Raw genomic sequence first — 11,401 nt, forward strand, 5'->3', positions numbered from 1 at the left:
TCCTTGTTGAACCTCATTAGATTTTTTTTGGCCCAATCTTCCAAGTTGTGTAGTTCAGTCTGGACTCTATCCCTGTCCTCCAGTGTATCTACCTCTCCTCCTAGCTTAGTGTCATCTGCAAACTTGCAATCCATCCCCACATCCAAGTCATTCATAAAGATGTTAAAAAAATCCAGCCTTAGAACCAATGCTTGGGGCTTTCTGTTTGAAACCGATCGCCATCCACACATCAAGCAATTTATCACTAGCTGTTGGGCCCGACAATCTAGCTCACTTTATATCCACATTACAGTCCATATGTTCAATCCATACTTTCTTAACTGCTGGCCGGCATCATGCAAATGAAGCCCGGGAAATTCAAATCCCGGGCTTCATTTGCAACTCCGAATGACTACATTACCCCCCTAGTTCGAACTAGGGGGGTAGTGTAGACATACCCTTAGAGTTTTCAAAAATAATGGCCAGTTCTGCAATGACATTTGCCAACTCCCTCAGTATCTTCGGATGCGTTAAATCCAAATCCATAGATTTGTGTATGTTTAGCTTTTCTAAATATTTCTTAACCTGTTCATTTTCCACGGAGGGCTGCCCAGCTCCTTCCCATACTGTCTTGCCTAGTGCAATAATCTATGAGCTGACTTTCTTTGGGAAGACAGAGGCAAAGAAAGCATTGAGTACTTCAGCTTTTCCCACATCACCTGTCATTAGGTTACCTCCCTCATCCAGTAAGTGCCCCACGTCATCTCTGAGCACCCTCTAATTACTAACATGCTGTGACGGACCGGGCCATGTCTGGGCACAGCTGAAGGTGTCTGCTCAGGGCGAATTGCTCAAATTCGGTGCTCCTTATAGCCCCCAGACTGGAGACCTTCCCAAACAGGCCACAAACCAGTCCCACAGAGCGCTTCAGCAGCCTGCCAGAAGCCTCACGAGCAAAACTCCTCTGACACCCCAGCGATATCCGTGCCCCACATGGCCCTAGGCCTCATACACAGGTGAGGGGTCTTAGAACCCAATCCCACCTACCCTGAACAAGTTCTGTCCGGTTCCAAAAAACCAGCCACAGATCCCTGGTCAATTTACCCTATGGACCTTACCCACAAATCACACTGAGCTAATCCTTTAGCATCTGACATCTAAAGGTTTATTGCTACCAGAAAGAAAAGCATGAGAGTGAGGTTGCTAAAGTATAATACGTTTCATGCATCGAATCTCCCAGTTTTTGATGCAGGCTCTAGCAGAGATTAGAAGTCCTTGTTGCACATCCTAGGTTAGGATGGGTCCACAGTTCTTTCCGGCTCTTCAATCCCTGCACTGCTGCCTCTGGGATGAAGTGCTGAGCTGAGTACCAAGATGGAGTGGACCACATGGCATATTTATATACCTCCTTCCTGGGCTCTTCTTGGCTGAAGCAGCTCACCTGGCACAGTATCCCTGTGTTCCCTGCTGGCAGCCCTTAGGTGTCAGGCCTCATTCTTGAGGTGTGTCCTTGGCCTATTGAGTGCCATTGTTCCACACAGCCTCGCTAATTAGCATGTCCATAGGCCAGGCTCTGCCCAATGCTCAAGCACATTCAGAGAAATATTCAGTATCCATACAAAGTACAGTAAAACTCCATTGGTCCGGCATCTGATGGTCCGGCACTCGTGATGGTCCGGCACCATCAGGAACCCGGAAGTGCTCCGGGCAGCCGGACCATTGGAAGTGATCTGCCCCCGTCTTCCCTGATTCAGACGCTGCTGAAACTGACCAGCGGCTGAATCGGGGAAGCTGGGGGCAGAGCAGTTGGAGTGCTGCCCGGTAGGTCCCATAGCACTGCCCCTTGGGGCTGCGGGACCAACCGGCAGCACCCCAGCTGCTCTGCCCCAGGCATCCCCCAGAGCAGCTGGGGTGCTGCCGCGTTGGTCTCGCAGTGCCAAGGGGCGGCGCTACCGGACCAACCCGGCAGCACCCCGGCTGCTCTGCTGCAGGCGTCCCAATTCAGCTGCTGCTGAAACTGACCAGCAGCGGCTGAATCGGGGATGCCTGGAGCAGAGCCGGACCATGGGAAGGGGGGGCTAAGACGGGTCTGGGGTGGCATCTCCCCCCATCCGACCCGTCATAGCCCCCCCTTCCAATAGTCCGGTATATCTGATAATCCGGCATCCCCTGGGTCCTAAAGGTACCAGATTATCAGAAGTTTACTGTACATGCTTATAATTTCACACACAGACATTGTACAATCACATGAATAGCGTACATAGGATTAGCAGACAGTAAACTTCTATTCAACACCTCACATGGCCCCCTTTATACCACTTTTGGGGCAAACACACCCCCATGGGTGCAGCAGTGATCTGGCTGCTCCCCTCAAAATCCAGGAACATGACACATGCCTGTAGAAACCTTTCTTGTTACCCGTCACATCCCTTGCTAGCTACAAATCCAATTGTGCTTTTTCCTTCAGGACGACTCCCTGGCATTCTCAAGTATATTTAGACTCCTCCCAAGTCATCTCTCCAAGTTTCCACTTCTTATAAACTTCCTTTTTGTGTTTAAGATCACGAAGGATTTCCCTGCTAAGCCCATCTGGTTGTCCACCATATTTGCTTTTCTTACTGTGCATCGGGATGCTTTGGTCTTGTGCCTTCATTAAGGCTTCTTTAAAATCCTGCCAGCTCTCCTGGACTCCTTTCCCCTTCATGTTAGCACCTGAGGGAATCCTGCCCATCACTTCCCTGAGGGAGCCAAGTCTGCTTTTCTGAAGTCCAGTCCCCTCTTCTGTCTGGGTTGGTGGGCTGGAGTGGACCCCTAGCATGACATCACCCTTCTTTTTACCTCTTTTTACCTAACCCAGACACTCTTAACAAGTCTGTCTTCTACGCCTAGCTTCACTTCAGCCCAGTGTACATTCTTAATAGATACGGCAACACCTCCTCCCTTTTATCCCTGCCTGTCAGTCCTGGGCAAGCTGTACCCTTCGGTATCAATATTCCAATTGTGTGTATTATCCCACCAAGACTCTGTGATACCAACTGGGTCATCCTTGTGTTTCTTTATTAGCACTTCAAGTCCTTCCTGTCTATTCCCCGTCCTCCTTGCCTTTGTACACCGGCATCTAAGATACCGATTGGATTTTGCCCCCCACTTCTGCCTTGTCCCTCCTTTCTCTCTGCTGTTATAGCCCATGCTCCCTCCCATTTCCAACCCATCTCCCAGGTCTCCATGTTTTTCATTTGCCTGTGGGTTTTGGCCACCTGTCCCCATCAAAACTAGTTTAAAGCCCTTCTCACTAGGGGTATGTCTACACTACAATGTTAGTTCGAACTAACGGACGTTAGTTCGAACTAACATTCATAGCCGCTACACTAGCGCTCCGCTAGTTCGAATTTGAATCGAACTAGCGGAGCGCTTAGTTCGAACTAGGAAAACCTCATTTTACGAGGATTAAACCTAGTTCGAACTTACTAGTTCGAATTAAGGGGTGTGTAGTCCCTTAATTCGAACTAGTGGGAGGCTAGCCCTCCCCAGGTTTCCCTGGTGGCCACTCTGGCCAACACCAGGGAAACTCTCTTGCCCCCCTCCCGGCCCCGGACCCCTTAAAGGGGCACGGGCTGGCTACGGTGCCCGTGCCAGGTGCAAGCCTGCCAGCACCCAGCCGGCAGACCCTGCACCTGGCACAGCACAGAGCCACCCACCCGATGTCTCCCAGCCCACCCCCTCTTCCCAGGACCAGGCTGGCGGCTCCCGGGAGCTTGCCCTGGACCGCAAGAGGCGGGCACCTTCCTGGGCTAGTGCGGACATCGTGGACCTTGTCCACAATCTCCGCACTAGGCACAGGAAAGTGGCCGTCTAGGGCAGGAGAGCTGCCAGCCTGGCCACCCAGGAGCAGGTGTGCATGAAAATCAAGGGGGTCCACTGAGACCCCCGACCCTGAGCCCTGAGCTTACAATGGCCGTACTGGGTCAGACCAAAGGTCCATCTAGCCCAGTAGCCTGTGTGCCGACAGCGGCCAACCCTAGGGACCCCGGAGGGGATGGACTGAAGACAGTGACTAAGCCATTTGTCTCGTGCCATCCATCTCCAGCCTTCCACAAACTTTGGGCAGGGACACCACTCCTACCCCCTGGCTAATACCACTCCATGGACCCAACCTCCATGACTTGATCTCACTTCCCTTTAAACTCTGTTCTAGTTGTAGCCTTCACAGCCTCCTGCAGCAAGGAGTTCCACAGGTTAACTATTTGCTTTGGGAAGAACAACAACTTTCTCTTACTAGTTTCAAGCCTGCTACCCATTCCTTTCCTTTGGTGTCCTCTAGTCCTTCTTTATGGGAACTCAGGAAGAACTTTTCTGAATGCACCCTCTCCACCCAACCCCTGCTTTTAGAGACCTCTATCTTGTCCCCGCTCCGTCTCCTCTTTTCTAAGCTGAACAGTCCCAGTCTCTGTAGCCTCTCTTCATCTGGGACCTGTTCCCAACCCCTGATCATGTTAGTTGCCCTTCCCTCTCCCAGCCTTTCTCTTTCCCTCTCCCACCTCCTTTTCCCAGTCTCCCCCAGTTTTGTTCAATAAAGACAGAGTCAATGTTGGAAGAAACGTTATCTTTATTTTGTACATCAATAAGAAGGGGGGCTAGGGAAGGGTAAGTGGAAAGAGGTGAGGGAGGAATGGGGTACGAGCCCCCGATGGGGAGGACTGGGCTGGTTCTGCGGGCTTCTGGGGGTGGAAGCTCTCCTGCAGCCCCCCAATTACTCCCTCTCCCCAGATGGTAGCCTGCGGGAAGTGCAGCCGGTCTGATGGCCGAATGGTGTGATGTGCCCAGTGTGGGCACTCCAGGCACTCCAAGCCAGGACTGCTTTGCAAGCGGGGCATCCCTTAGAACTGTCTGTCCGGGGTGGGGGTCGGGACCCTTTAAGCGCAGCCCTCGGCTAGCCTGAGACAGCATCTCCACGCTCTAAGTCCTCCTCTGATGCCCTGCCGGCACTGCTTCCGGCCATCCTTAAGCCTGGTTCAGGGTCTACTTAATGTGGACATGCTAGTTCAAATTAGCAAAACGCTAATTCGAACTCGTTTTTTAGTCTGGATGCGTTAGTTCGAATTAGCTTAGTTCAAATTAACTAATTCGAACTAAGTTAGTTCGAACTAACGTTGTAGTGTAGACGTACTCTGCCTTACTAACTAAAAGATGATGCACTCACACACTCCATGGATGAGACTCTGGATCAGAGATGACTCGGTCACTGCAGAGGGGCTGCTCTCTTCTGGCAGGGATCCTCTTCAGGCAAGAATCAGGCTGCTTCAATCCCGGAATTTCCCCTTACCACAAAGGGGTGCCAGGCTCAAGGTGCAGGCCACACAACTGCACCAAAATTCAAACTATAATCTCCTAGCCCAGCATTCAGACACACACACAGCAGGCAGCAGCCCCGAACCAGCAGACAGGAAAGAGCTGACCATGGTGGCTGGTCTCACCCAGGGAGCGGGAGAGCCAGCTCTGCCTCGCTGGGGAAGCCTCCCAGCAAACTCCACAAACTGGGAATCAACAGTGGAGACATAACACCCTGCTGAGGGATCCTGCCTTCCGGTCCCTAGAGGCTAGTTCTCAGGGGGAACCCTGCATGCAGGCCTGGGGTTCACTAGCTCCCACACAGCCAGCTTCCCCTTCCCTGGCTGGCTCCAGACTCTCCAGCCAATGGCTCCTCCTTCCCCTCCTGAACTCCCTGGGAGGGGCATCTCACTCCCTATGGGTTGCCAGGCAGACTCTGTCCCTGGTAGGGAGGGGGAGCCAAGGCAAACCCCCTGCGCCTGTCCCTGAGCTGCCAGCAGACAGAGCCCCAGGAATCTAGGTCATCTCCTTGGGGTTACAGACACATATAGGCTGTGTCTACATTGGCACCCTTTTCTGGAAAAGGGATGCTAATGAGACACTTCCGAATTGCAAATGCCGCAGGGATTTAAATTTTCCCCTTGGCATTTGCATGAACATGGCTGCCGCTTTTTTCCTGCTCGGGGCTTTGCCGGAAAAAAGCGCCAGTCTAGACGGGATCTTTCGGAAAATAAAGCTGGATGGGGAGCAGCCTCTGGGGTGCCAGGGCCAGGACACCAGCCTAGCAGAGGATGGGTGGGAGGTGGCAGTGACATCACAAAGGGCCTATTGTATGACCACAGCCTATTAGGGGACAGTGATGACCTCACAAAGAGTCTCTGGCAACAAGCACTCAGGACAGAGGTGCACGGCCGGGGCAAACGCCGAGTTTCCTGCGGCTTGGCAGCAGCACGGCCCCTTCTCAGGGTCTCTGCAGGGGCCGGATGGAGAAGTGGGACTGAGGGGCGGGGGCAGGAGCCTCGTCGTCATTTTCTTCTTCCCTGCAGCTGGTCCTGTTGTCCCAGGTGACAAGGTAGGAGCCTCGGAAAGGTTTGGAGCCTGCTCAGTCTGGTTCCCCTGTTCTCCATTCCCTCTCTCTGTCTCGCCTTCTCCTGTGTCTTTTCCCCTTTCCCTGCCCCACCAAGCAGGAGGAGGTGTTGGGGAGTTAGGACAGTGGGAAGCCTCACACAGAACTCAGACTGGCAGAGTTCTCGGAGCAGGTGACCTGGCCCTCCATTTGGACGTGTGCTGAGACCCACCCCCCACCTCCTAGCTCCCAGAGTCTTGCTCCGGAATGGCCAAGCGGGTGGTTACTGACGGAGGACACTTGCAGCCTTTTGTTCTCTTTCAAACCGATTTTGGGGAGACATTATTAACAGTTCCCAGCCATGCGGGAAGTGCCTAACACCTGGGGTTCCACAGGGGTTCCACCTGGGGTTCCACAGGGGTCTGCTTATTAAGTTTGCAGATGACCCCAAGCTGGGAAGGGTGGCAAGTGCTTTGGAGGACAGGGTCATACTTCAAACTGATTTGGACAAACTGGAGACATGGGCTGAAGTAAACAGGATGAAGTTTAATGAGGAGAAATGCAAAGCGCTCCACTTAGAAAGGAACCACCCATTTCACACATGCTGAATGGCTAGGAAGGAGTCCTGCAGGAAGGGATCTAGGGCGTCAGAGTGGACCACAAGTGAAACAGGAGTCAACAGTGTGACACTGTTGCAAGAAAAGCAAACATGATTCTGGGAGGCGTTAACAGGCATGTCGTGAGCAAGATTCGAGAAGTCATTCTTCTGCTCTACTGTGCACTGATTAATCCTCAGTTGGAGTCTCGCTGCTGATTAGGCCTATGTTGGAGTTTTGTGTGCAGTTCTGGGCACTGCATTTCAAGAGAGTGTGTTCTACTTCCAGGGGGAAAAAAGGAAACTGTGAACCGTAATTTGAATACCTTTCTTCCAGGACGGGGTTTTGTTTTTGTTTTGTTTTTTGAAGAGGCATTTCTGGGGCCAAATGTCACAAAAAGCCCTCTTTCGGAAGCTCCCTTCTTCCTGATGGGAGGAGGAAGACTGGGCATCCAAAAGAGTAGGTTTCCACTTCCAGCTGAGCAAACGTGTTCCCTGGATGTAGCGGGGGTGGGGATGGGCAGGTGTGTGTGTGGGGGGGGGGGCGTGTTTCTGTGATACAGCAGTATATACCAGGCCTGAGAGGGGACACGAGAGCAGTTTTCAAGTGCCTAAAATGGGGTTATAGGGAGGAGGAGATAAATTGCTCTCCTTGGCCTCCGAGGAGAGGACAAGAAGCAATGGGCTTAACTGCAGCAAGGGAGGTTTAGGCAGGACATGAGGAAAAACTTCCTGTGAGGGGGGTTACACTCGGGAGATATTTCAGAGCAGACACCTGTCAGGGATGCTCTAACGGTGCTTGGTCCTGCCGGAAGGGTAGGGGGCTGGACCCAATGATCCCTGATGGCTGGTGCCCATTAGTGGTGGCTGGGCTGTGGCCGGTTGGAAGGCCTCTGTGTGTCCTAAGGGGGTGCTTGGGGGCAGGACATCAGCCTGACTGGGGTTGGGGGGGCAATGACACCACAAAGGCCTATAGAGGGGAGGGGCTAGGGAAGGGCTGAGCTCACGGAGATCCCCTGACAGCTGCACGGCAGGGCAGCCTCAGAGACACCCCCCAGCCTTTTCTGGCTGTGTGAGGAGCCCCCCAAAGAGGCGGGGCTGGAATCGCTCTGAGACCGACCCTGCAAGGGGTGACTTGGGACGTCCCCGGAGACCTCTCGCCCGACCCCCTCTCCCAATCTCGCTGCTGATTGGCTGAGCCGGGGGCCACGGACAGGGAGGAGGTTTCCCGGGTGTGACCCCCCTGCCCTTCCTTTGCAGGCTCTGCACGGCCGGGGTCCAGGCCTCCAGCTGGACCTGCAGGGGGACCGGCAGGCACAGCCCCACACAGGTGCCAGGAGAGCTGGTAGGTGAGCATGAGCAGGGGTGTGGGGGCACTTTTCCCTTAGCACTGGGGTAGGGGGGCATGGGGACCCTGGGGCAGGGCCGGCAGGACAGGGCTGTGTTGGGCCTTTTCTCCATCCGGGACAGGTGAAGGGGGTGGAAGTTGAAGTCAGGGCCTGGCTGGCTTTGGGATAGGGACCCTCAAATCCCATACACCTGGCGGGGGGGGGGGGGGGCGGCTTGTTGGCACAGCCTGGGCACTGGTCTATTGACCCGGCTCTACCTCTCTCCCCCGCAGCGCGTCAGCTCCTGCATCACGTCCACGGTGTCCTAGGGGAGAGCCAAGGCCCAGGGAACAACAGAGCCGGTTGTAACCCCCCCCCCCCAATTTCCCGCATGGGAGGTGAGTGACCTCTGAGCCGGCCCCGGACCCTGGGGTGGGCAGGCGGCTCCCGCAGGGCTGGCAGCGGTAGGGCTGCGGGCTGGCAGCAACCCCTGGGGAGGGCCAAATCCGAGCCGGGCCTGAGCAAGGTGGCCAGTGTCCGGTTTGGAACTGGACAGGCCAGAATCTGAGGTTTCTGTGTGGGAAAGAAATGGAGACAATAGAAATGAGACAATGGGAATGGCCGGGATTTCCCTGGGGAGATGGAATGTCGATTGTGATGTCATGTCAAGTGTGTCCAGTAGTTTTGTTGAGACCATCTGGCAACCCCAGGCCTGAGCCAGACTTAGGCCCAGTTCAGGGGAGACCCTAGGACGTTAAGGGCCCATGTTCCAGCCAGACTCCTGCCCCGACCTGGGTCCCTCCTTGTCCCCCTGGAGCATCTGGGAGTGCAAGTCCCCCTGGAGGGCCTTGCCCACCGCTCTTTGCCCCAGGAGCTGGGGGTCTCGTTAGCTCCTCTCCCCAGTGGCTTCAGCAGAGGGCTGTGGGGAGGTAGGTGCCTGGCCCAGGGGGGTTGGGAGCTGGCAGCAGGACTGCCAAAAACCAGACTCTCCAGTAGAAAACTGGACACCTGCCATCCCTAGCCGGCTGCAGGACACTGAGGGGGCCCGTCTCCTCCCTTCCATCCCAGCTCAGCACAGCCCCCACTAGGGAGCTTGGGGCCCAGCTGGGACTGTCCCTCAGGGGCCCAGCCGAGGACACCGGCCGGCCGGCCAGGGAGGGTCCTGACCCCTGTGCCCACTGCTGCTGCGCCAGAGGTGAGGGACCCCGCTGGGCAACGGGCCCCCAAGCACTGACACCGACAGACGCCAGGCCGGGGGCCCTGCTGAAGTGTCGCCCCCCGATCCCGCCCCCCCCCCCCCCCCCGGGAATGGGAGCCTGGTTGCTACGCACCAGACCCTCTGGGACCAGCCCCACGGGAGGGTGAGTCTGTCTCTCTCCCCTCCCCCCACACTCCATGTAGGACCAGCCCCTCCCCAGGCCCCAAGGCACCTGCTCTTTGTGAGGCCAGGGATGCAGCCCACTGGGAACCCAGCCCCAGCCAGGGCCCTAGGGCAGCTGGACGCTGCAGGGGAACAGCTCAGGGGAGAGGGGCATCACCAGCTCCTGCACTGATAGCCCGGGAGGGGTCTGGCCTGGGGGCACTAGAGAGGTGCTACGCCCATCCCAGGGCCCAGCTCCCCCTGCCCCCTGGTTCCCAGGCACCGCGTCTGACTGGCCCTTGCTCTCTTGGGACAGGAGGAGCCCGGCCTCGGGGACACGCCAGCTCCCCTGGTCTGACCCTGGACCCAGGTGCCTGCAGCTCGGCAGGGGCTGCCCCAGGGCAGGTGACGACAGCTGGGGAGGGAGCCGCCTGCGATATCAGCACCTCGCTTTTCCTGCTCACGCTGGGAGTGGAGCCGCAGCCGCGGCCGGGCACCGGGGAGAGGGAGGGGCTTCCCCCCCCCCCGCCGCTGGGGATAGAACCATCCACCCATCTCCTGTTTCTGGACAGGGACCTGCACAGCCTCGTGAGTCAAGGCCAGCTTACGGACTACAGCCGCTAGGCTGAACTGCCTGACTAAAGGGGCAAAACACTGGCCATTGGGCCACACTGCCCAGAGGAAAGGGGCAAGGTACTGACTGGCCATTGGGCCACACTGCCCTGAGAAAAGGGGCAAAGTACTGACTGGCCATTGGGCCACACTGCCCTGAGAAAAGGGGCAAAGTACTGACTGGCCATTGGGCCACACTTCCCAGAGGAAAGGGGCAAGGTACTGACTGGCCATTGGGCCACACTGCCCTTAGAAAAGGGGCAAAGTACTGACTGGCCATTGGGCCACACTTCCCAGAGGAAAGGGGCAAGGTACTGAATGGCCATTGGGCCACACTGCCCTTAGGAAAGGGGCAAGGTACTGACACTGGCCATTGGGCCACACTGCCCTTAGGAAAGGGGCAAGGTACTGACTGGCCATTGGGCCACACTGCCCTTAGGAAAGGGGCAAGGTACTGACACTGGCCATTGGGCCACACTGCCCTTAGGAAAGGGGCAAGGTACTGACACTGGCCATTGGGCCACACTGCCCTTAGGAAAGGGGCAAGGTACTGACACTGGCCATTGGGCCATACTGCCCTTAGAAAAGGGGCAAGGTACTGACACTGGCCATTGGGCCATACTGCCCTTAGAAAAGGGGCAAGGTACTGACACTGGCCATTGGGCCACACTGCCCTTAGAAAAGGGGCAATGTACTGACTGGCCATTGGGCCACACTGCCCAGAGGAAAGGGGCAAGGTACTGACTGGCCGTCGGGCCACACTGCGGTTACAGACTCCACCCACTAGGCTGCCCTGCCCTATGCCGGGCTCTGCCAGAGGGAAGCTGGGAGCCTGCAGGCTTTGTGGCCAGAGAAGCTGCCGTCCCCTCGGCACCAGGCGCCAGTTGGACCCAGGGGCCGGATGGTGACGATTCCAGCCCAGGGACGGGGCGTGTCGTGGCACAGACTGAAGGCTGAAGAACCAGCCCAGAGGCCAGGACCAGGCGAGGTCACACACGGGACGAGGGCAGCGGAGGAGGAAACCGATCGGCCAGGGGAGAGAGGCCAGACGGGGGCTGCACCTCAGGACCTGCTGAAGCCTGGATCAGATGAAGGGGCCTCCCCGTTGCACCGCTTCTCCCAGAAGACGAGCT

This window comes from Pelodiscus sinensis, chromosome 32 (assembly GCF_049634645.1).
Source record: "Pelodiscus sinensis isolate JC-2024 chromosome 32, ASM4963464v1, whole genome shotgun sequence".
Lineage (NCBI taxonomy): Eukaryota > Metazoa > Chordata > Testudines > Trionychidae > Pelodiscus > Pelodiscus sinensis.